The sequence below is a fragment of the Leptosomus discolor genome, chromosome 5, assembly GCF_034619465.1.
Source record: "Leptosomus discolor isolate bLepDis1 chromosome 5, bLepDis1.hap2, whole genome shotgun sequence".
NCBI classification, from domain to species: domain Eukaryota; kingdom Metazoa; phylum Chordata; class Aves; order Leptosomiformes; family Leptosomidae; genus Leptosomus; species Leptosomus discolor.
This window is the reverse complement of record NC_141395.1, coordinates 43,104,910-43,127,373: the sequence shown is the minus strand read 5'-3', so window position 1 is coordinate 43,127,373 and position 22,464 is coordinate 43,104,910. Positions and strand designations below refer to the sequence as shown.

At 50.6% G+C, this 22,464-nt stretch overlaps 1 pseudogene; it reads right to left on the bottom strand.

The window, feature by feature from the left end:
* Positions 1-22,464, bottom strand: part of LOC104350361 (aryl hydrocarbon receptor-like) — a 57,122-nt pseudogene that overhangs the window by 10,052 nt on the left and 24,606 nt on the right.

The following is a 22,464-nucleotide window of genomic DNA, read 5'->3' as shown; positions in this document are numbered from 1 at the left end:
TAGGACACAGCAGCTGATAAGGAGCCAGTTTTAGCAACTGCACAAGATACTCTGCAAACAACAGCACCATGCTTTGTAACATGCTGCGTTTAATCAGACATCAGAAGACCTCAGCTGTAACTGTTGAGGACAGAAAAAGATGCCTTCATCAGTCTATTCCATGTGTACTGCTCTGGGCCTGTCCTAGAAGAACCCTTAGCACCAAAGCAAGCCCCTGCCGTTAAGGAGAGGGCGAATAACATCTGGGTGAAATGAAGAACAAACTCTGTGTTGCCCAGGCGGATCCCTTGTTGGCTGGGTTCCTCCAGGCAGACAGTCAGCTCAGATCCCAGGAAGCAGATCCTTGAAGTGAGTGGCTCATGAGACCTAAGGCAGCTTCTCTTGCTCAAGACCCAATAACACAGAGAGGGACTGTTTGAAAGCCCTCATTTTTCCTGGTTCACACCGGTAATGATACGATTCCTAAAGACACGACTTCCTCGGCACACACAAAGCATCTCTCAAGCCAGCATGCATTTCACTTGTGCAAAACAACAGCCTTAGCAGTGGATACTACATTTCTAGGGAGACTTAAGTCACATAGCTACCTCCATGGAAGACAACGCCAAGACACCAAACGAAGCGGAGAACCTGGGTGTGGTGGGTTGACTCCCGCAAGCAGCCATAACCTGCCCGGCCTTTTGCTCACTCCCCTCTTTTGCAGGATAGAGGGGAAAACAGAAGGAAGGTGAGAAGACTTGTGGATCAAGGTAATAAGAGCTTAACAGGGAAAACAAAAGCTGCATGCATAAGCAAAGAAAAAAGAATTCAATCTCTACTTCCCATCGGCAGGCAGATACTGCTTGGAAGGAAGGGCCTTAGCGTAATGGTTGCTTGGGAAGACAGGCACCATAACCTCAAATGTCCTCCCTTCCTCCTCCTTTCCCTGAGCTTTTATTGCTGAGCACAACATCATATGGTACAGAATATCCCTTTGGTCAGTTTGGGTCATTTGTCCCTGACTGAGCAGTGGTGCTTGTGTTGCTCATACGCGAAGAGCTCTTAGGCCATTCTAGGTTGCATACCATCCACTGGACAGTTAAATGGCTTTCCATCTATTCTCATATTCCCATTACCTTATGAGCACCCAGTTGGATTCATGGTTTCTTGAAATTCGGACGGATGCATTTGGTCCTTGAGGTCATACTTGAGGACATGATGTTGTTAAGTCACGCAGATACCATTTCTTCCACACAGAGTCAGCAGAAAAACATGCACACCCAATGAGTTTTAAGCATCTGGACTGAAAAAAACATCGTCATGCTTTTTTTCCTAGCCACTTTCAGATAGATAGGCTCTGGGGAAAAAAAAATCCTTTATTTTTCAGATGGAGAGAATTCCTTTTCCTATTTAAAACAAAAAAACCCTGTTTTTGGCATCCAGTAAGTGTAATTCTGAACATTTTGCCTTCTACCTTAGCAAAGAAAAGTCCCTTCCCCTCAACAAGAAAATAAATTAAAATCCCATGCAATCAGCCTCCCCCCTCAACCCAAAAACCACAAATGGAATTACACCATTCCTTTTTCCTTCTCCATAGATTAATAGGATTTGGTTTCCCAGTACGTGCATGCAGATAATGGTGTGCCCTAAGTGAGCTGTTACTACCTGGAGAGCCGATCCTGGACCATAGCAGCAGGCTCACAGCACAGCAACTGTCAAAACACACTGAGAAATGCCCTCCAGCCCCAACGATCAGGATAACCGGGAAGAAGGGCAGGATGCCCAAATGCCCCTGGAAGGGTCCCTGCTGCTTGGTGGCCTCACTGCACAATGATGATGAGCCTCTTCCTCAGGGCAGGCAAGTCTTCATGTGCATCCAGGGATGCCACAAGCCACAGACAATTGGCATCCTGAAGCCCAGGCTCTCAGCTGAGAGGAGAAGGACATCGTGGAAGCCGGACAGGATGTAGTCACCTCTGTGTTTTGTCCTTTTGCAAACTGACTTGCTCTGTGCCCCCTACTCTGCTTAATTGATCCACTGCCCATTGCCAGCAAACAAATGGTTCTCCTGTCTCATTCATAATACGCTTCAAATAAAGTGTGCTTCTGCCTGAGCGAACGCCCTTTGGGGGTACTTTAAAATGTCACAGTATATAAGGCTTTCCCTGAAATCTGCATTTTTACAGTGCTGGGTCTCCACAATGGCCCCTGGAGCCACACAGCGTACTTCAAGTGATATAGAAACTTATCTTGGCTTAAACAACTTGGCTAGAGGAAGGCAAAGCTTACTTTAAATTCTTGCAGGGGGCAGGGGGCTTTGAGCAACCTGATCTAGTGGAGGCCGCCCATGCCCATGGCAGGGAATTGGAGCTAGATGATCTTTAATGTTCAACCCAAACCATTGTATGATTCTTTCTAGCCTCCATTTTCCCCCAAAACCAGATGAGTTTTGCTTTTTCACCCCGAAACCAAGAAAACCAAATTCCAAAAAGCATTTCCTAATCTGAGAACCCACCAAATTAAAAGCACAATCCAGTTGAAACTGGGCAAGGATTCAAATCCTTGTGGGATCTGAGGACCAGCAGCCATTGCAGATGATTCAACCTGGACTTTCTTCTTGAGGAGCATTGGTGAGGAAATCAGTGAGTTTGAAAGCCCCTCAAAGCATGCTTCGAGCAAGTAGCCTGTGTGCCCAGGAGATGTGATCCACAACTGTGAAACCCCACCACAAGCTTGTAATTTACTCGAGACCTAATGACTGTACAGAAATACTGCTGAAGGAGCAGCTGTCACTGTTGATGAACACGGAGGAGCTCAGATTTGAGCTTCTTTGCACCCTTCTCATATATTTCCAGGACACAGACCAAAAGGAAGTTGAAGATGCCCAAATGTCACCCAGTCTGCATTTCTTTAGTGATGCTAGGCCCCTCTGAACAGCTCGTGAAATGTAGAGACCAGGGAGGCTGGATTTTGCTTGTGTTTGCACAGATTTAGAAAGGGAACCAGCTCTGCCACAGGTATTATTAGCACAAGAGAGCCCTAAAATGCTGTGCACTTTTGCTGTCAACCCTGGTAAGAAGCATCTCCCATGAGAGGGAGCTCCCATGTTTGTGCAGGATGATTTTGGGGAGCAAGGAACTCCTCAGCATCAGGAGGCATGGATCCAACTACTCCATTTTTGTCTTTGAATCTGCATACCATGGAAAAAGACCAAGGTCCCACAGCCTCTTCCCAGGAGCTCTGAGACGGGAGCAAGGCACAAATGCACACCCAGCAGCACAGAGCAGTGCAAAAGCCTTTCACCTCGATTGATGCTGGCAGCTTCTCACTGTGTGGTCTGCCTTGCTCAGACCCAGCAAGAGCAGATTTGGAGCGTGGGCTTGGCAGGATATTGCAAAAGCTGGGATCAGAGCTGCTTCCCAGCTGGAGTCTAAAATAACTACGAGATTACCTCCAAGGGGGCACAGCCAGAACGTATAATGCTTGGCCTGTTCCTCTCCCAGCTTGCTACAGTCTTGCCTGGCTTCCCTTCCACCATTCCTCAAAGCCTCCTTCACTGCAGGAACTTTATTCCCGCTGAGGGGTAAGAGAGGGCTGAGCTACCCTCCTGCCACCCTCCTCCTGCTCTCGCTCGGGTGCCATGTCCCATGAGGGGTGCTTTGCAGGCAGCCTCCAGAAGACCTCTCTCCATGCCTGGCTGTCTGGCTGCCAGAGGCTGCCCCGTCCCTCTGCACCAACTGTACCCCATCACGCTACCGGGAGTGCTCCTTTCCTGCCTGCACTGGGAAAAAGATCCCCGAGTCAACTGCTGGCAGGCATATGGACACCTTGGGAAAACAACTCCGAAATTAACTGCAGGCTAATACATAAACCTCAGGATTAAACCCATAAACCCTCCTCCTTCTCCAGGGGTGGGAAAGGAGAAGCCTGTTTCTGCAGAGTCTCCTATTCAGAGGTAACGTTGACCTGGCAAAATGCAGCTGATCTCCACTTTGGGGATCACCACGTGGGATCACTGTAACTCAGAGAGCACCTCAGAAGGGTCAGGCCCAATGTGTCTGCCCTGCTCCACAAATCAACTCAAATAACTCTACCCACTGACCCCACAGGAAGGCAGAAAGATCTGAGAAAAAGCAAGGATCTTCCAAAGACACTATGTACTGCACTGGCCTCACTAGTAGCAGAGATGGTAGGCTCGGTGTTACTTCTGTCTCTAGGGCTGATGTAGAGCTCAATCCACCTCCGACCTCCTCCATTTTGTGTGCAGACGTCACATTGCTTGTTTGCTAGATCCTTTACTGCTAGGCTCTACTTTCTGCAAAGTAATTCCAGCGACTGATTTTGCAGAGGGCAAATATGCAAATGGATTGTCTTCTCTCTCAAGAGCTGCAATTCCCTTTTCTTTGTGGGGCCAGGACACCATCAGCTTGGGCTGGGATTTTTAACGCTAATGCTATTTCACACTCAAGCCAAGGATTTTTCTGGCATGAACCATCCTGCGAAAAGACAGCAAGCACAGAGATGCAAACTGTTCTTGGGCAAGTTTGCAAGAGCCATTTCCTCCCCCAGAGAGCCAAAACCACTAGAGATGGCTGGAACAGCTGGGGCTGGAACCCAGCACCAGTGCAGAGGACTGCGCAAGGTAGATGTGAAAATTGGTCCTCCTGCTCAGTTTGGAAATCCTCTCAGGTGCACATGAGGGTTTAGTGACCACTGCTAACAGCTGGCCAGGAAGAGGCAAATTAATGACGGGGCGGGGAGGGGTGCAGAATTCAAAGCAGACATGGGATACCATGTCACCAAAACAGCCCCAGAGCACCTCTCTGCTCAGTGGAAAGACACCTGGGACACGATCAGCAACAGAACAACAGTGTATCTGTTAGGAAAGGCAGGAGCTTCTCACAATTGCAGAACACCAACAGGCTGCCCACATAACAGGAGACGAGGTGAGGACAGCAATACATGGTTATAGCCGAGAAACAGCGTTAAAGTAACCAGGTGACTCCAACACCAGCAGATGCTAGTTAGAATTTAGCATAAAGCTAATTCTGCTCTGTCCTGAAACAGCAAAGTCTCAGGAGAAGGGACCCAACAGACATGACCTCAGTTATTCTGTGAGGGTACAAATCAGCAAAGTAATGCAGCCTGCCTCACCTCCCTAAGAAGAAAGGGATGATTCTGCAGAAGCCAAGCCTCGCATTCCTGAGAACCACCCTATCACAGCCACACATTAGCCAAGCAAGACCGATTGACAGTGCTCATCTGTGAATCAATGCCAGAGAAGGGTGGATGCTCCTTCTTAGCCTCCCCAGTCTACTAGCCCTGCACTGGTACCCAGCAAGACTGTCATAGGAGAGGCTGATTTCACCCTCTTACCATCTTCAGTGACAGATACGTCAGCAGCGTGGGTCCTTGCCTGTCTTGTTGCTGGTCCCCAGGCACCTCTGGTGATTTAGATCACTCCCATGTAGGTGTTCCTCCAGCCCACCTAAAATTAAAGACTCTTGGACTTCGCAGAAGGTAAGAAATATAAAAGCTAACGTGCTCTGGGTTGAAAAGAAATGTTTCACTGGAGGTTAAACAGAGTGATGAGTTCTGACTCTAGCTTTCTAAAACCCATCAAGTAAACTGAAGTAAGTTTCAATGTGAAGTAATTAAACAGTGGAGCTGAAAACATTCCCTTTAGAAAGATTTCACATTAGATTTGAGATTATTTTTTGTGGCACACACATTTAGCAAAAAGTTTCAGCCCATCTAAATCCAACTTTCCTAGGTCCAGAAAATAATAATAATGATATATATAATAATAACAATCCCATTATTCAAAAGTATCTCCTAGCTGTGAGCTGTGAGCTGGTCTTTCCTTTCGGGATGATGGATGATGTGTACCATCATTCCTTATATTGCCAGCCAGGCTTAGAAAGTCTTTGGACCTTTGAAAGGATACACAAATGTTTTTCTTTGGGCAGATGACTGGTATCTAAAGCCCATCGTTCGTGAAAATCATGGGCACAGAAGGTTGTGTACGTGGCTGGCCTCTCAACTGGATATTGGGTACAAAGCTTTGCACATTCCAGATGTTCTGAAGCACCCACATATTAGAAGAGACTTAATACTTTGTCAAAGTTGTTTTTTTAATTATTTAAACCAAAGTGGAAGGTGTCTCAGCTGTTCCTCAGGAACACACTAGTTAACTTTACACCCACTGTCCCAGGTGTCCCAAGTCAGGACGCAGCACCGGTCTGCAGCTCTCCTCTTGGCCACCACAGGAGCTCAGGATGGCTCTTGCACTGAGCTGCAGCCAGCCAAGAGGACATGGGCCAGGTGTGAAGCAACATCACCTCCCCACATCCTCATTCATCTCTATTTAATGCATAAACCATCAGCAAGCGTTCTGCTCTGCTGCCCACAGCTCTGGCCCCCATGTATAATGCATGGTGCATGTAGGTGGTGTGGGCAAACACCAGGCTGTGCTTTTATAGAAATATTTACCTTGGTCTCCGCTGCCTTGGGGCCCTGGGAGACATCTGCTCCTAGCCTCTGTGATGCTGCCTGGGGACCGGTGTTTTCAGCCTCATGGATGCAGGCAGCATCAGATGTTATTCTCCCAGCTGGCTTGAGCCACGAGCCCCTTTTGCTGCAGGCTGCAACTCATGCACCCCTAGCCCTGGCTGGCATTTGCTGCAGCTTGGGAAAATGGTGGGCATGAGGGTAAAGGAGAAAGATGCAGAAAAAAAAAAATCCCCTTTGCTCTCCTCCTCCCCTGTGTGCATGCTATTAGAAGTGCTAAATCTGCTCGCTCCCCAGCTATAACCCCGCAGGGCATAAACAGAACCCCGATGCTCTCACCATTGCTCCCAGGACAGCCAGCATCCCCTGCTACGGGTGAGGGGACAGCAGGGGCTGTTCTTTGGGAGGGCACAAGGCTCACCCAGGTTCAGCCTCTCCTTGCCGTTGAGCTCCATCTCCCCAGGCAAGGAGGCTGCACCTCACCAGTGCTGGCGAGGCACCCAACTGGACCGTAACTGGACATAAATGAGTCTTTGCTTGGGCTATTCAAACATTAACTTGACTAACAATAAGCTCTCTTGGATCCACATGCAAATTACATATTTTTGGCTGCCCACAACCACACTTCAGAGTTGACAGCAGGCCTGGGGCACAGAGGCAGAGCACAGTGCATGGAGGGTGCAGGCAGAGCAGAGTGCCCAGTGTAGGACTTTCACCTCCCCAGTACAGGCAGAGCAAGGCCACCCAAACACGTCTTACCCTGCTGCGAGGAGGCTCAAGCTGGGAGGCACCGCAGCTCTTCCTGCCCTTCCGTGGACAAAGTCAAGGCCAGAGCTACACAAGCATTCCCAAATCTCTCCATGCTCTTTTCTCATACCTTCTTCAGGCTCATCCAGCTCTTGAGAGGTTAATGCACCCCACAAGACAGCGCTCACCCCAGACGTGCGAGCAAGACCACAACAGCACATCTGCCAGACCCCCCTTTTCTACCACCGTGGCTCAGGGCAGGCTGCAGATACTGGGGTGCCGAACAGCAGCTTCTCTTTTGCTGCAGCTCACGTGGGAGGTTTTGCTCCAGCCAGGCTCTCTGGGCTGGCCCCGTGTGTTGCAAATCACTGCCATAAGGCCCAGGGGAGGACAAGAAGCAGCTGGTGTGAGGATGGGCATGAATTATGGATGTGCTGGCCTCCTTGGAGAGCAGGGGGCACCTGCTGCAGGGTACCTCCTGTTGCAGAGATGATGGCTTTTGCCTCACAGAAACACAGCACGAGACAAATTGACACCATGGTCTAGTGAAGCACAGTGCCTTGGTGACAGAGCCAGGAGGGCTGCAGTCCTCCCTAGGTCAATTTGGCTGCTGGAAAGCTCTTGGGGCTGTGGAGGCAAGTGACAAGGAAGAGGAGAAACCAGTTAGGGTATTCGGCGATGATATGATTTGCTTGCACATCCAGGACCTGGCTCAAGGAGAAAGTTTGCTAGCAGTCGGGCTGTTCTCAGCACCTGGGATTCAACGGACCATTGGAAGTCAGTGACCTGCAGCTGCAAGGACGCTCTGATGCCTGTGCCGCAGTGCCAAGAGTGGCCGTCCCTCCATCCCCATCAGCATGCGTGGTGCTGTCCACAGCCAGCTCCTTAGGAGGACAAAGAGAGAAAAAGCAGAGCAGGGCACACAAACCGTAAGAGATCGAATTGTTCCAGCATGTTTCCATCAAACTTGAGAAACGTTACAGCACTGCCTTATTTTGTTGTGGAAAAGCAGCTGCCAAGTAGGGGTGGGAATGTTCTAAAATTTAATATTCAGAAAAAAAAGCCTGTGTTTTTTCTAATTTCCAATTTTGATAAAAATCAACACAGGGGAAAAGTATCAGCTAGTTTGTCTTAAAAGACATTTTATAGTCTATAGACACTTTATAAATACATACATTTTCTATTTTGATATATCTCTATGTAATTATCTATTTTTATATACACAAGGCTGCACAACTGATCTCATAGAAAACTTCGCACTTTTACCCCAAACCTGAGCCAAGCTCACATTTCAAACTCCAATACGAAAGACAGCTTTCCTGGCCTGGCCCCAGAGGAAGCTTCTGGTTCTGCATATTACAGATACCTTCTTAAATCTGGTCACTGTAACAGGTTTGCGTGTGCGTGGCAAGGTTTTGGTCGCGGGAGGGGGTTACAGGAGTGGCTTCTGTACGAAGTTGCTAGAAGTTTCCCCTGTGTCGGATATAGCCAATGCCAGACGGCTTTAAGACAGACCCGCCGCTGGCTGAGGCCGAGCCAATCAGCGACAGCGTTTTTCGCCTCTGTGATAACGTATTTAAGAGAGTGAAAAAGTTGTTGCACAGCAGTAATTGCAGCGAGTGAGAGGAGTGAGAATATGTGAGAGAAACATCCTGCAGACACCAAGGTCAGTGCAGAAGGAGGGGGAGGAGATGCTCCAGGCGCCAGAGCAGCGATTCCCCTGCGGCCTGTGGTGAAGACCATGGTGAGGCAGGCTGTCCCCCTGCAGCCCACAGGCGGTGGAGCAGATGACTGCCTACACCCCGTGGAGGGCCCCCACGCTGGAGTAGGTGGATACCTGAAGGAAGCTGTGACCCCGTGGGAAGCCTGCACCGGAGCAGGCTCCTGGCAGGACCTGTGGCCCGTGGAGAGAGAGAGAAGCCCACGCTGGAGCAGGTTTGCTGCTAGTGACCCCATGGAGGGGGCTCACACTGGAGCAGTCGGTTCCTGAAGGACTGCACACCATGAAGGAGACCCACGTTGGAGCAGTTCATGAAGGACTGTAGCCCATGGGAGGACTCACGCTGGAGAAGTCATGGAGGACTTTCTCCTGTGAGAGGGACCCCACATTGGAGCAGGGGAAGTATGTGAGGAGTCCTCCCCCTGAGGAGGAAGAAGTGGCAGAAAACAACAGAGTGATGAACTGACCCCAACCCCCATTCCCTGTTTCCTCCCTGTGACGCTCGGGCGGGGGGGGGGGGGGGGGGGGGGGGGGGGGGGGGGGCGGAGGAGGGAGAGAAATTGGGATCAAAGTTAAGCCTGGGAAAGAAGGGGGGGGGAAGGTGTTTTAAGATTTGGTTTTATTTCTCATTACTCCTCTCTCAGTTAATTGGTAATAAATTACATTTTCCTGTAGTCAAGTCTGTTTTGCCCGTGATGGTAAATGTTGAGTGATCTCCCTCTCCTTATCTCAACTCCACAAGCCTGTTGTTATATTTTTTTTTCCTCTCCCCTGAGGAGGAGCTTTGGTAGGCACCTGGCATCTGGCCAGGATCAACCCACCTCAGTCAGCAGGATGAGAAAAAGCTCTTGTAGAAACCTGTTGTAACCACACACACCCTTCTCCATCAAATTTCTCAGTTATTTTCAAACTTGTTTCTGATGATTTTTTAACGAGGAAAAAAAAACACACTCAAATTTTATTTTGCATAAAGACCACTGAATAGTAAGAGCCACCTTATCACTTTAGAGCAACTGACTGCTCTTCTGGAGAATTTGCCCTGGTCCACATAAACCCACCTGACCTGCTGGTCTCTAGTTATACCACCTGATTCTTTCTCAATATTGGCAGAATATTCTCTTTTTCCCCATTCCTTTAAAATCATCAGATACCCAGATCACCAGATCAGAGACTCTGCTGCTTCTTGCAATATCCCTGGGTACCAGCTCTTTAAACCTACTAGGATTTAAGTATTCGGTATGTCAGCTGATTTTAACCCCCTGGCTTGCTTCTTTTGAGAGACCGTGGTTCACCATCCCACCCTATCACCTCTCTCCATGTGCCTGTTGATTCCCAAAGGACAGAACGGGCACGTGAAGCTCGCTTTCTTTAGAGAGAAGTCACAACCAACCTCCAGGCTGTCCCATGAGCCCTCTGAAATGCCACATCCGCAGGGTGTACAAGTCCACAACCCACCTTGAAGACCAGGTGGCATCACCCTCTGGAGCCAACCAAAGATATTCCCACGATAAAGGGATGATGCTCACGAGGTAGACAGGCAGCGGCTGTGCCCATTGCACAGCCCTGCCCTGCCCAGCCCACCAACCTCTCCAGCGCTTTGGAAAGCGCCCTTTCAGGTACTTGTGGGGCTCCAGGCACGTCCATGGCAAGAGATGGAAGACAAGTGGTGTGCAGCTGGCACCTTGAGGGCTGCAAGTGCTGCTGGGGTGGGGTGGCTGCGCTCCTGGCTGCCCGCCATCCTAACAATGGCTTCATCTTCAGCTCTTCCTGGCTACACATCCTGCACATGGCAGTCCCCAGCATCAGATGGGACAACAGAACTGAACCAAAAGCAGTTGTACACAGAGGAAATTTTCTTCTCTGGGGGATGAGCATCACCCAGAAGCAGCTTGAATCTCCTTGAGCAGAGGGCTTCTTACAGGCAGGGCCGGCAGGAGCCAGAGCCTTCTGCCCAAGCCCGACTGCACACCAAACTAATGTGGAAGCTCAGCTGCCTCCTTCTCCAGCCCTGTAAACCTCAGCTATTCACTGAAGGCAGTGGACATAGGTCCTTGGGCTGGGATCTCTCTATTGCTTGACCTCAGCATACTCCCAGGAACAGGGAAAAGCAAGTACAAGCTGAGAAAGCTCCTTTGTAGGAGCCTTTGAGGGGCTCTGCCTTCCTCTGGTGGGGGAAAACACACAGAAGGAGGTCTTTTAGCTACCTTGACTGCACAGCTTGATACTGCCTACATCATGCAGGGGTGAGCCCTGCCTGCCTCCATCATGTGCAGTTGCCGTCCCGCATTGCCAGCAGCAAGACCCAGGCTCCAATGCTGCAGCCAGCCAAACGCTGACATATTTGAGATTGGGAAGAGACACACAATCAGCAAGGGAGATGTCAGGGGTTGAGGTTCAAAACCATTTATTGAAAAGAAAAGGACAGAAAGTTCACAAGAAACCAAAGCTGGACGTGCAGGAGGAGGGGTGATGCTTTGCCAGGTTTCTTAAACGGTTGCTGTATTTCTGATCTTTTGAACAGCTTCTTTGTCCCGTTCCATAGGATGCTACTTTGGGAAGGTAAGAGTGTTTTTTTCCTCCAGTGAAGCAGCATAAAAATAAATCTGTCAACTCATATTATATACATACATATGGGCTGCATTTATTTTCTGTGGGAAAGTATCACTCTACCAGTACTTAACATTAAGTACTGGTAGAGTACTTAATTTTTCTTTTATTTCTAAAAGAAATTAAATAATTTCTAAAATTATTTCTTTATCTTACTCAAAACTTTTTTTTTTTGGTACAGTCAATCTTAAATTTTCTTAGGTTAGGCAGCTCCACAACTTACCTGCAATCTTTTTCGACACAAGTGCAAGGTATGGCTTATATGCCAGCCTGCTCCTGCTGTTTGAGAATGACCCTCACTGCCTGTTCAGGTACTTCAGACCCCATCACCCAGGAGAAAAACTGTCAACCTCTGCACATCACATACAGTACAGCAAACACCAGGGCATTCACTACAGGAGCTCTAATCTGGATCCTAACAAATGGGAACACCTGGGACACAGGGAAACCTGGGGTGGGGAAGGACCAGTGCAACACAAGAACACAAAAAGGGTTCGCTTTTTTTATAAAACAGGCAGTATCTGTACAACGTGGCCACAGCCACAGGTGCCTGGCTGGGATAGCAGGAAATTGAATACCAGAGGTGAAAATCTTTCCTGTCTTTTTTTTTTTCCCTGGACACACAAGTCTTGCATCCGTGTTGGATCATGCATGTAATGGCAAAGCTTTGGTGAAGCTGGAGGGCGTTAGCCAGCATAAACCTGCCTGTTCTTTGGGGCAAGGGCTGCCTTCCACAGGCACAGCCAGGGACTACCAAACTGTGGGAGCCAAGTGACTGCCACAGAAGCAGCCCAGGTTTCCAGAAGCCTGGCAAAATGCACCAAAAAAAATGCACTCAGTTAACAGCAGAACTGCAAAGACTGGTGAGATGAGGAGCTCACTCCCTGGCTTTGCAGCAAAGCATGGGATTTGGCACACAAACATCACACCTTCAACACAGCAGCCTGGCTAGTGATAGACAGCAACCCTTTTTTTTTTTTTTTTTCTTTCCAGAGCAACAGTTAGTCTCCAAACACCATTTAAAAGACAGCAGCAACAATAAAAGGTGCAAACATTTCAAAGCTGACTCTCAGTAAGATGTGCAGACACTCACCCCACCAAAGAAACAACAGCAAGGAGGTCAGGTGGGTAGGGTGAGATGGCAAGTGACAAATGTGCTCCGAGGTCCTCCAGCTGACCAAGAGCCACACAACTCTTGAACAACATGAAGCTGCACACGTCAGCTGACCTGTGTTACAGCCCAGCTTGCTCCCGTGCCCTTGGGAAATCTGCCCTCCACCCCTGCTTGCCTGCTACTGCCCTCCCTGGCCAAGGACACCTCCACCAGACTGGCACACAGAGCCTTGGCAGAGGCAGGATGGTGAAAAGTCGATAAAAAAAAAAAGGCAAAACCACCTAGCTGAGCCAAAGCAATCAACATCAAGAGCAATGGCAGGATGCGTGTGGCAGGGGGAAGGTTTGTTATCTGCAACCTGAAGGCAGCTCCTTCCTTGGGGAACAGTCCTGCTTTGTCCATTCCAGATCTTCTTTCCTAGAGACGGAATTCACCACTGGAGGCATGAGGGTGATCTGGCAGCACTTCTGCCCGGTGGTGTGGCTAGCAGAGGGGAGCCAGGCTCCCCCCCAGCACTGGGCGGTCTTCAGGGAGTCCCATGTTAGAGCTGGGCAAAAGACAGCCACCTTCGGGCTAGGAGAAGAGACGGAACAGAGTGTTGAGGCATTTTGCAGTGTTTTACTAGTACTGGTCAGGCTGATGCCTAGAGGAGGCTGGCAGGAGGGGGGCTAGGTCTGCTTCTGCTCTACCACCCCTCGTGGTACAGGGCCTTAGCAGCAACCCCATACACATCCCCACACCTTCCACCAGGTCCCCTCTTGCAAATGCCAACCCATTGCTTCATTGACAAGAGGCTGAAAGCACACAGAGGGCAAGTGCATCTAACCTCCTCAGCTGGCACTAATTTTCACATACTGATCTGCTAATTGACCTTTGCAGAACCTGACCAGGTATCACAGCCCTGAAGCTCACTCATGAAACCTATCTGTAAATCACAGGCATCTGGACTGCATCTGAAGCAAGCACCTGGGTCTTACACCCTTGCTGCACTCCTCTTGACAAGCCAAAAACCACATCAGCCAAATGAGATGGCCACCAAGCTCTAGAGATGTGTCAGGGCTGTTCTTCACTGGTCCTACAAGCTCCCAAACCCCTAGGCAGGGCCAGAGTTAAGCTCTTCAACAGAGCTAGAAGGTGCCTGGTGTATCAAGTTGGAGGAGACAAAGAACGGCAGGACCCAAGGTGCAGGGTATGGCCTTCAGGAAGAAGCAGAAGATGCTTTGACAGCATCTGATGACCCCAGAGCTTAACACAGAGATTCCTGTGAGACAGCAGGGCACCCTTCCAGTAGCAGAAGATGCCTGGCACTGAGAAGCAAGCTGCCCTGGTGACAGTAATTGCCAGTGCAGAGCTGGGTAAGCAGGGAAGGCAGGACAGATTGACCCTAGACATCTCACCCTGCCCGGTGGTGCCGTGGGCTGGAGAAGCATCACTGCAGAGATGGGCTCCTCCAGGACCTAGACCAGCTCACCATGCTACCAGCACCAGCCCAGGAAGTTGATGGTCCTTACAGACATGCATGGCATCTACATCACGGAGAAGGGAAAGGGCCAGGCAGCTTTCACCCCCTATGCTCTCCCCAAGCAGCCCTAGTTTGGGCTGTTGGCCCCAATCCCAGGGGAGTCACTTGTGAGGACAACCCTGAAGGGCACTGTGACACTTGGATCCAATGCTGGAGGGCTAGCAGCAGCTGGATGGGCTCTCAGTAGGGGTTGTGCACAGGCCAGGGGACACTTCCACAAAGGAAAGACCTTATGGCACAGAAGATCTTCAGCTCTCATGTGCTTTGTACCACCCATCAAAGCTTACCAGTGCATGGCTGGAATTACTCCCTGTACAAAAATGGCAATTAAACAAACCATATGGAAATCAGACCCAGAGACAGCCACCTTCTAAAGGGAAGAACCCAGAACTCTGGTCTTTTGCTCTTCAACTCTTGGCGCAAAGAAAAGCTCCTGAAGTCTTCATTTCTGGCCATGCACTGGCTAGAACAAAGCGATTCTTGTCTACCAACCAGACAGTGCATGCCTCCCTGTGCTGAGACCTCCAGGAAATAGCAGCACAGAAAACAGTGAGCACAAGAGTGGAGAAAGGCCCTTACCATGTGCCTGCTCTCCTGGCTCAGCGTGGAGGTGAATGTCCCATAGAAGTTCACAGGGGTCTCCATCGGGCTGCTGATGCTCCCTGCAGCTGAGCTCAGAAAAGGGTCCTGGGGCATGGAGGGAACAGGGCTCAGCTGCTTCTCAGGAACAAGCTGGTATGAGGAGGGTGGGGGGAAACTGGAGTATAGAGCCATCTCTTCCTGGGATCCCCTGCTGCCCACAGTTTCCATGCTGCATAATCCACTCAGGTTAAATTCTACTGTCGGCACACTGGGGCCTGAACCCAGGCAGCCCTGGCGCTGGGAGATCAAGTCTTGGCTGATACCATGAAAACCAGGCTGAGTTGGGGACCGCAGGAGTGGGGAAATATAATCCTGCCACGGGCTGGGCCTGCTGCTGGGAAGGTGGTGTGAAGCAGTCAGGGCTGTGGCCGCACAACCTGTTCATCAGCAAGTGACAGTGTTTCATCTGGCTGGGTGGTCCCATGCAGCCCTGGCACTGGCTGGGCAGGGAGAAGGACCGGTGATCATCCTCTTGGGTGGGACGCATGGCAAGGACCCTCCAGCTGCCGAGCCCTGGGTGGCTCCTGTGGGCAGGATGTTCCTGGGAGTGAGCCGGACGCCTTGTCCCACGGGGTGCCCTGCGCTGTCTGGAGGAAGCAGAGCAGACCCTCCTCCCCAGCTGGCCTCCATGGTGACCCATTGGCCGGCTCTTTCTCCTCAGCCAGCTCTGACAGCTGTGGGCACGGCTGCCCTGGCACAGAGTGGAGAGACTGTTCCCATGGCAAAGCAGGGGTCTGGCCTGGGGCAATACTGGGCTGCACCACATGCTGGGTCAGGTACTGCAAGTCCTCATTCTCCATGAGGGCCTGGTAAGCAGTGGTGCCTCCATGTCAGCTCGGTGATGTGCCTGGCAGGGAACAGACCTGTTGTTCTTCCTCGTGCTTGTTCACCAGAGTGGCGTGGATGTAGGAGACAATCTCGTTGCTGGTGAGGCAGTTGTTCAGGGACAGGGTGTGGTCAGGGCCCATATTGACCATCACCATTTTCTCATCCAGCAGCAGGAGCTCCAAGTCCTCAGCATTCAAGCCCAGGCCCTCCAGTGCACTGAAGAGCTCATTGTTGGAACAGCTCTCGTCACTCTTAATTGAGAGCGAGTCCAGGGTGGCCAAGAGAGGGTCCTCCTGCTGTAAATCTACCAGCTCCTCTTTGAGGCTGTCCCCCCTTGAAGATATTGGAGCAGCACCCATACTCCAGGCATCTCTTCCTGCATCCAGCAAAGGCACAGCCTCAAAATGGTCCACAAAATGGCTGCTGAAGGAGCGGTTAGGTGCAGGAGCTGGATGGGAGGCGTACACTGCCTTGTCCTGTTGCATCACAGCACCCAGCAGAGAACTGGGGTCAATGCCATTCTTCTGGGAGCGCCCTCCATGGCTGTGAGAGGTCTTCTTGGACTTGCTGGTTTTCCCTTTCCTCTGAAAAGGGTCAGGGAAGCCTGGGAGAGGGTAAGCGCTTTGGTATAAGAGCACCTCTCCTGTAGCAAAAGTAAAGGGAAGATGCATGGACCGTTTCCGGAGGTGCTCTCCTTCTTCATCCCTGCAGGGCAGGAAGCGGAGACTGCGGCTTGCATGTGCAACAAACACACCCAGCAAAGTGCTTCTGCAATGGATAACTGGGATTCTTGCAAGCCAAAGCCCCTTTGCTATGACCAGTGTGCATGTATCGAGCAGAACCACACACATCTACATTTGCATATGCGTTTACATACAAATGCACACACAGAGACATATTTTTATATGTATACACACACTTAAAAACACACATCTTCAGCATGACCAAGAGGATACTTAAAAATGCAAAGAGTAACAGAGCTCTGCCAGACAGAAGTCACTCCTTTGCCCTGCTTATCTATGCTGCAGCCATCCCTTAGGACAGGGCTGTTGGGCTGCTGCCAGACAGCAGCCACATTTGAGGTCCTTGCTGTTCCTCCACCCACGTGTCCCTACAGCTGCTGGAGAGCAGCCACCAGTCTCCCCAGGGTAAGTCTGGACAACTGCCCAGGATACTGGGGCAGGGATGTGAGGTGCAGGGCACTGCTCAGCACTCTCCCATACTTGCAGGGTGGGCTTGCAGAGGGGGATGAGGCTGAACGGCATCAAAGCACAGTGTCCTATGACTACTCCTTTAAAATGGCACAGGAAGCCATGACAAATCAAACATCCTGTCCTGCTTAGGGTGTCCCAGAGCCCACACCGATGGAAAAAGCCAGCCTGTCCCATCCCAGCCTGGGCTAACCCAGATGGCACTTACACGAGGGGTCTCTGTGTGACAATGATGTACTCGGGCTTGCCGTTCTTGTAGATGAGCTGGGCGTTAGCCTGCACCCACTTCCAGCGATTCTCCTTCGTCAGCAGGTGGAAGACTGTCAGGCTGCTCTCGCCCGTCTTCATCACTGCCGAGAGGAAGCATGCGTGCTGAGGGCTGTCAGCACGTTGCCAGAGGCAGGGTCACCTCCAGCGACACTGCCGTTTCCAGCCAGGGTAAGCAGGTGAGGTTACAGCAGTAGCATGGCTGGCACATGCAGGGGACACCACCCCAGCTAAATACCCCTCACTACACTCCACCCCAAGCTCCCTGCAGTGACAAGAGCATCACAGCAAAGCATAAAGCAAAGCATCCTGTGGGGAAAGAGCTGCCAGGCTTGACACAGCAACCAACGGAGCTGCCCGTAGTCCCAGCCCACTCAGCAGCCTCAGAGGTGGGTGCAAGTGACCAGGGAAGGGACTCTTACTCCCGACATGCTTCTCAGCACAGTACAGCATGTCGGCAGCATGGATGAACTGGTAGCTGGTGCCGCACATCCACAGCTCTGCCTCAGTGTAGCCCGAAACAATCTTACCCCTACAGGAGACCAAGAATGCACCTAGCTCAGAGGCAGAGCCAGTGTGGGACATCACCCAGGCAGGGTATGCAGTGGCACGCTGGAAGCCTGCAGCATCACCCTTCAAATCAGCTCTGCTGCTTACTTGGCATTGCATGCCAAGGGGGTGAAGTCCAGCTTGTGCTTCGTCCTGAAGACCATGTTCTTGGTTCGGATCTGCAGGATGGATGGGGGCTGCAAGGGGGTGGAGATAGCGAAGAGAGCAAGCTGGGGTGGCAGTGCAGACGCATCTTAAGACCTTTTGTTCTGCCCATGAAGGAATTTCATTCTGCCTTGAAGGTTTAAAGCCTGGGAAGAGAAGAAAAGTTCAGTGTCATGCAGAAAATGGGACAGAGAGAGAAGAGAGGGAGGAGAGCTGCATGGAAAGCAAGCCATCTCGCTGCAAAGTTGATGCAAATAATCCCTTGTGACTTGTCCCTTGCGACTCCAGTGATCCGCACTAAAAATAAGACAGAGGATCAAAGGGATGCTATGCTAAGCTCCCTGTAGCAGCAACCCACTGCTTTCTCCCCCTGCAGCAGCTCACTGCCAGCCCAGGGCTTGGACACACTGCAGCTGCAGGACTGAGCACATGCTGCTGTTGCATCAGGCCATCGCGCAATGCACAAGCTGCTTTGCATTTCACCTGAGCTGTATCACAGCCCCATCAGGGATCACAGTATTGCTTCTAAACAAGGGACAATCAAGACTCTTTGTATTGAGTTTCCAGACCAAAGCAGGATGAGAGGGAGAAATGGGGTTGTTACACCTGTGGTTATGAAGGTAAGAACCCTATTAACTTGCAGCAGAGAGGAGTAGGGATGAACACCACCTACTTGGTCTTAAGACAAGCCTTTAATACAAAAACCCAGCAAAACGTGTGGAGGAAAATCACTTTTGTTCAATATTCAGCATCTCTGACAGAAAACCCACATGGAGAGGTTGTAGGTACAGACCAAACCTATGAAAAACAGCAGAAATACCTCCTTGTTGAGACAGGCAGGTGCTGCACATGGCAGAAAGGAATGCCAGGTCTTTCAAGGCCAACTTTTATGCTCCAGCAGTGGCATGGACCCCTTGGGGTAAGCCTGCACCTCTCCTGCTGCGGAGGTCACAGTGCAGGTCTGTACTCACCAGGAAGCCAGAGGAATTATCCAGGAGGCAGCGAAAGCGGCACACTAAGCTCCTTTCCAGAAAGGAGGAGTTTTCTGGGGGCAGCTGATCTGGCTTGTAGGCAACAGCAGAAGAGCTGAGATTCTTCCCCTCTGTGGGAGAGAGGGACTGGGAAAGGAGCAAGCAAGGGTCCCCAGCAAGGGTTGGAGGTCTCCAGCATCAGGGGCTGTGGCAGTTTGCAGAGCACAGCAACAAAAAACCATGGAAAGCCACAGTGGTTTGGATGGACCCATAGCTTGAGCCACAAGGACTCAAGCCCCATGCAAGCACAGTGGCAGGGAGCTAGGCTTCCTGGTGTATGCAGGGAGCTACACACCTCATGCCAACCAGGATGCCTGGCTCCCAGTCCATGTTTGTCTTCTGGAGAAAGCTCACCCTTGGGAGTGCAGGGTTGGTTGAGGGCCCAGTGGAGGTTGTGTCTGAATTCCTGCTGGTCCTCAGTGTGGATCAGCTCGAAGACGCTCTGGTGCATGACATCTGTCTAGAGGAAAAAAAGCAACGCATGAGCTCTGCAGCCTGTCTCCAGGTGCCACTTTTCATGTCCCACCTGGAAACAGCCTGTCACAGCTCCAACTGGCCATATCTTATCCAATTCCCTTGGTGCTCAGCTAGGTCCCTGGCTGAATGAGGTTGGACACCTTCCACTAGAGCTGATGCTGGTGGGACAGACGGCACATCTGGCTCTAAGGACCCCTTGCCCATGTTGGGCCAGACCTTCCGCTATCTTAAAGAGTCACTAGCATCAGCAATACAGCTCCCCTCTGACACACTCATCCCCATAACATGGTGTCCTTCAAAATCCTAGTGCTGACTTACAGGATGAGATGAAAACATGGGTTTGGGAACAAAACAGCATCCCATCCCTGTACCGTTCCCAAGAGGACAAGGCACCTGGTCTGGGACTTGCTACTTCTGCCCAGGTGGAGAGTCCTCATCTACCCCAGATGTTGGGGAAAGTCAGCTGTGTGGGAGCAACACCAAAACACAGTAATCGAAGTATTGTAGCTAAGTCCGACTTCCCCATAAATCTGACCTGGTGCCTTCCAGATTACCTGGGTGCCCAGATAGCCACAAAGCATTGGAGCTTTATGGTATTTACCAGAGGTCACCCAGAGGAGCAAGTGCCCAAAGGCAAATGGGGCAGGGAACATCAGACAGCTCACCATGGCCTTACACAATGGGGCCTTGAAACTGGTAGCCTGTCAACGTGGCTGGTGTGTAATAAAGAATGGCTAACTAGCCTTTAGAAAACTAGCCTTTAGAAAAGAACTGCTGACCAACCTTTAGAGATAGGGAGGGAGGCTGATTTGTACTAACCATTATACATACATCCATTGTGGACTAGCTAACACTTTAAAGACAAAAATGAAGCAGAATCCGCCAAGCAAAGGACACCAGGTGGAATCCTCTAATTAGACTGTGGGGCTCAAGGAACACAAAAGACTAAGCAGGAGAGATAGGGAGGGACACTAGCAACAGCTGGTTCTGTGAATTGGAAAAGACCCAGGATGGTACAGGGCATGCGCCACAGGACAAGTTAAAAAGTTCAACCATGAGGAAGATTCGGACCTTCATCCCCAACGACCACCAAGGACCCCTGACAGAGGCCTAACTTGGGCAGACTGAGGTGGGACTATGGGAGGAACTTATGTTAATGAATTCCTGGAAATAATTAGAATAACCCAACCTTTTCTTCAAAATGAAATGAATAAACATGAAAGCTGTAAATATAAGGCAAGAATCCTAACACTTGGGTGCGCACGTATGGAAGGAGCTATCCCCCATGCTGCAATAAAGAATACCTGCTTAATAACACTTAGTTGTTATTGAGTTTTCTCAGCTTCAGGTGGAAAGCATCTGTGTGCTAGTGAAGTTGCTTTAACACCTCCCAGTGACCACAACTGGCACCGTGATGTCCAAATTCATAAGACCAAGGAAAAGCCCCACGCAGCCCCCCCAACACCCTGTGACCCCTGCAGAGCTTCCTCCCTGCAGGGAACTTGGGGCTATTCTCCACCACCAAGGAAAAAATCCACTCTGCAAACCCACCACAGCAAGTAAGAGGTGGCCACCAACCTGATGAAATCCCAGATAGTCCTGAATCGTATGTGAGGAGTAAAATATCAGTCCTTCCGATGTCACCACCAGCACAAAGCTGTTGAGCGCCTAGGTGAGAGAGGAGATCAGAGAGTACATGCCATGGTCACATCACCCTTTTCTAGCAGGACAGTAAATTCCATTCTGCTTGGATACTGGTCACCCAAGCCCTGGCTGGTCTCAGCTAGCAGGCATCTGAGCCACTGCCTCACCAAGAGAAAGGTGCAGGGCAGGATACAAAGCATGGGAAGCCCTGGAAGGAAAGGAAGCCCTGACAGCATCTCACTGTCATAACACTGGGTACTGCCCTGGCTCTCACCAAATCCTCCGACGCACTATTCAAGCAGCTTCTTCATTTCATACCCTTCCTGCAGGATGGGAACAGTACCAGAGACATCCATCTTTGCAATTGCCTCTGTGCACATACCTTGCCCTGGTGCACAGAGCACCTAAAAGATGGGGTTTTGCAGCCCTGATGAGTCTTCTTTACCTAGCAGAGGTCAAGGCCTGCAGCTCATTCTCAGATTTTCCTCCACTCTGCCTTGCTCGAGTAAACTCCACCAACTGAAGGTTGGCTGGAGAAAAATGGAGCTCAACACCAGCAGAGCTGCACTCACTGAGGAAACAGATGGTACTTTCTGCTGGGTTTCTCCAAGGTCATGTTGCTCTTCCGTACAGCTGCCCAAGCATATCCTAATCCAAACTGATGGAAAACTTTGCTTCCATCCCAGGAGCATTCGCTCAGACTCAGATTTGGATATTTATACTCATCCTATGCGAAAAGCAAATAAAAATCTCAGAAATCCTTGCAGAACACAACCAGACACCATCAGGAACTGGTCCATTCTGGTATTCTGGTGGAAACAAGCCTTTCTGACAACCTTGAATCCAAACAGCATTTCGTGTTGGCTGCATTTAATGTTGACCCACATCTACCTGGGTGGCTCCACTCATGTAGTTCCCATCTTCCCCACAGCCCAGGAAGGTCTCGGCAGCTGCCTGTGGCTTAGGACAGTGTGAGGTTGGAAAAGCCAGGGGACGTTCAGTGGAGAGCAAACCCACTGCAGACCACTGCGTGTTGCCAGCGCTGGCTGGGCATTCCCTGCTGCTGCTTGGCCCATGTGGATGGGGATACTCCTGCTGGTGCGGGAGAAACCTGCCCTGCCAGCTTCTGGCCTTGTTTGCATCCCTCCTGTCCTCCCCAGGTGCCAGAAGAGAGGCCTGGAGAAGGATCAGGGTGTGCCTGCCTGGGCTGTCCATGGGCAAGGAACAAGGCCTAGAAGTGTTGTCTCAACTGCCCTCTCCCTCCTCCCACATTGCCCACCCTGTGGTCGAGGTGGCCAACCCAATGCTGCAAAGAGTCTTAGCCAGTAAAAATGGAAAAGGTGAAAGCTAAAGCATAGGAGTTTGGTTTTTGAAACTGTAGCAAGAACATCCAATTTCTGAAAAGCTGTTTTATTCCAAAGCAGGAGGAAGGACAGGCTGAGTCTGGACCC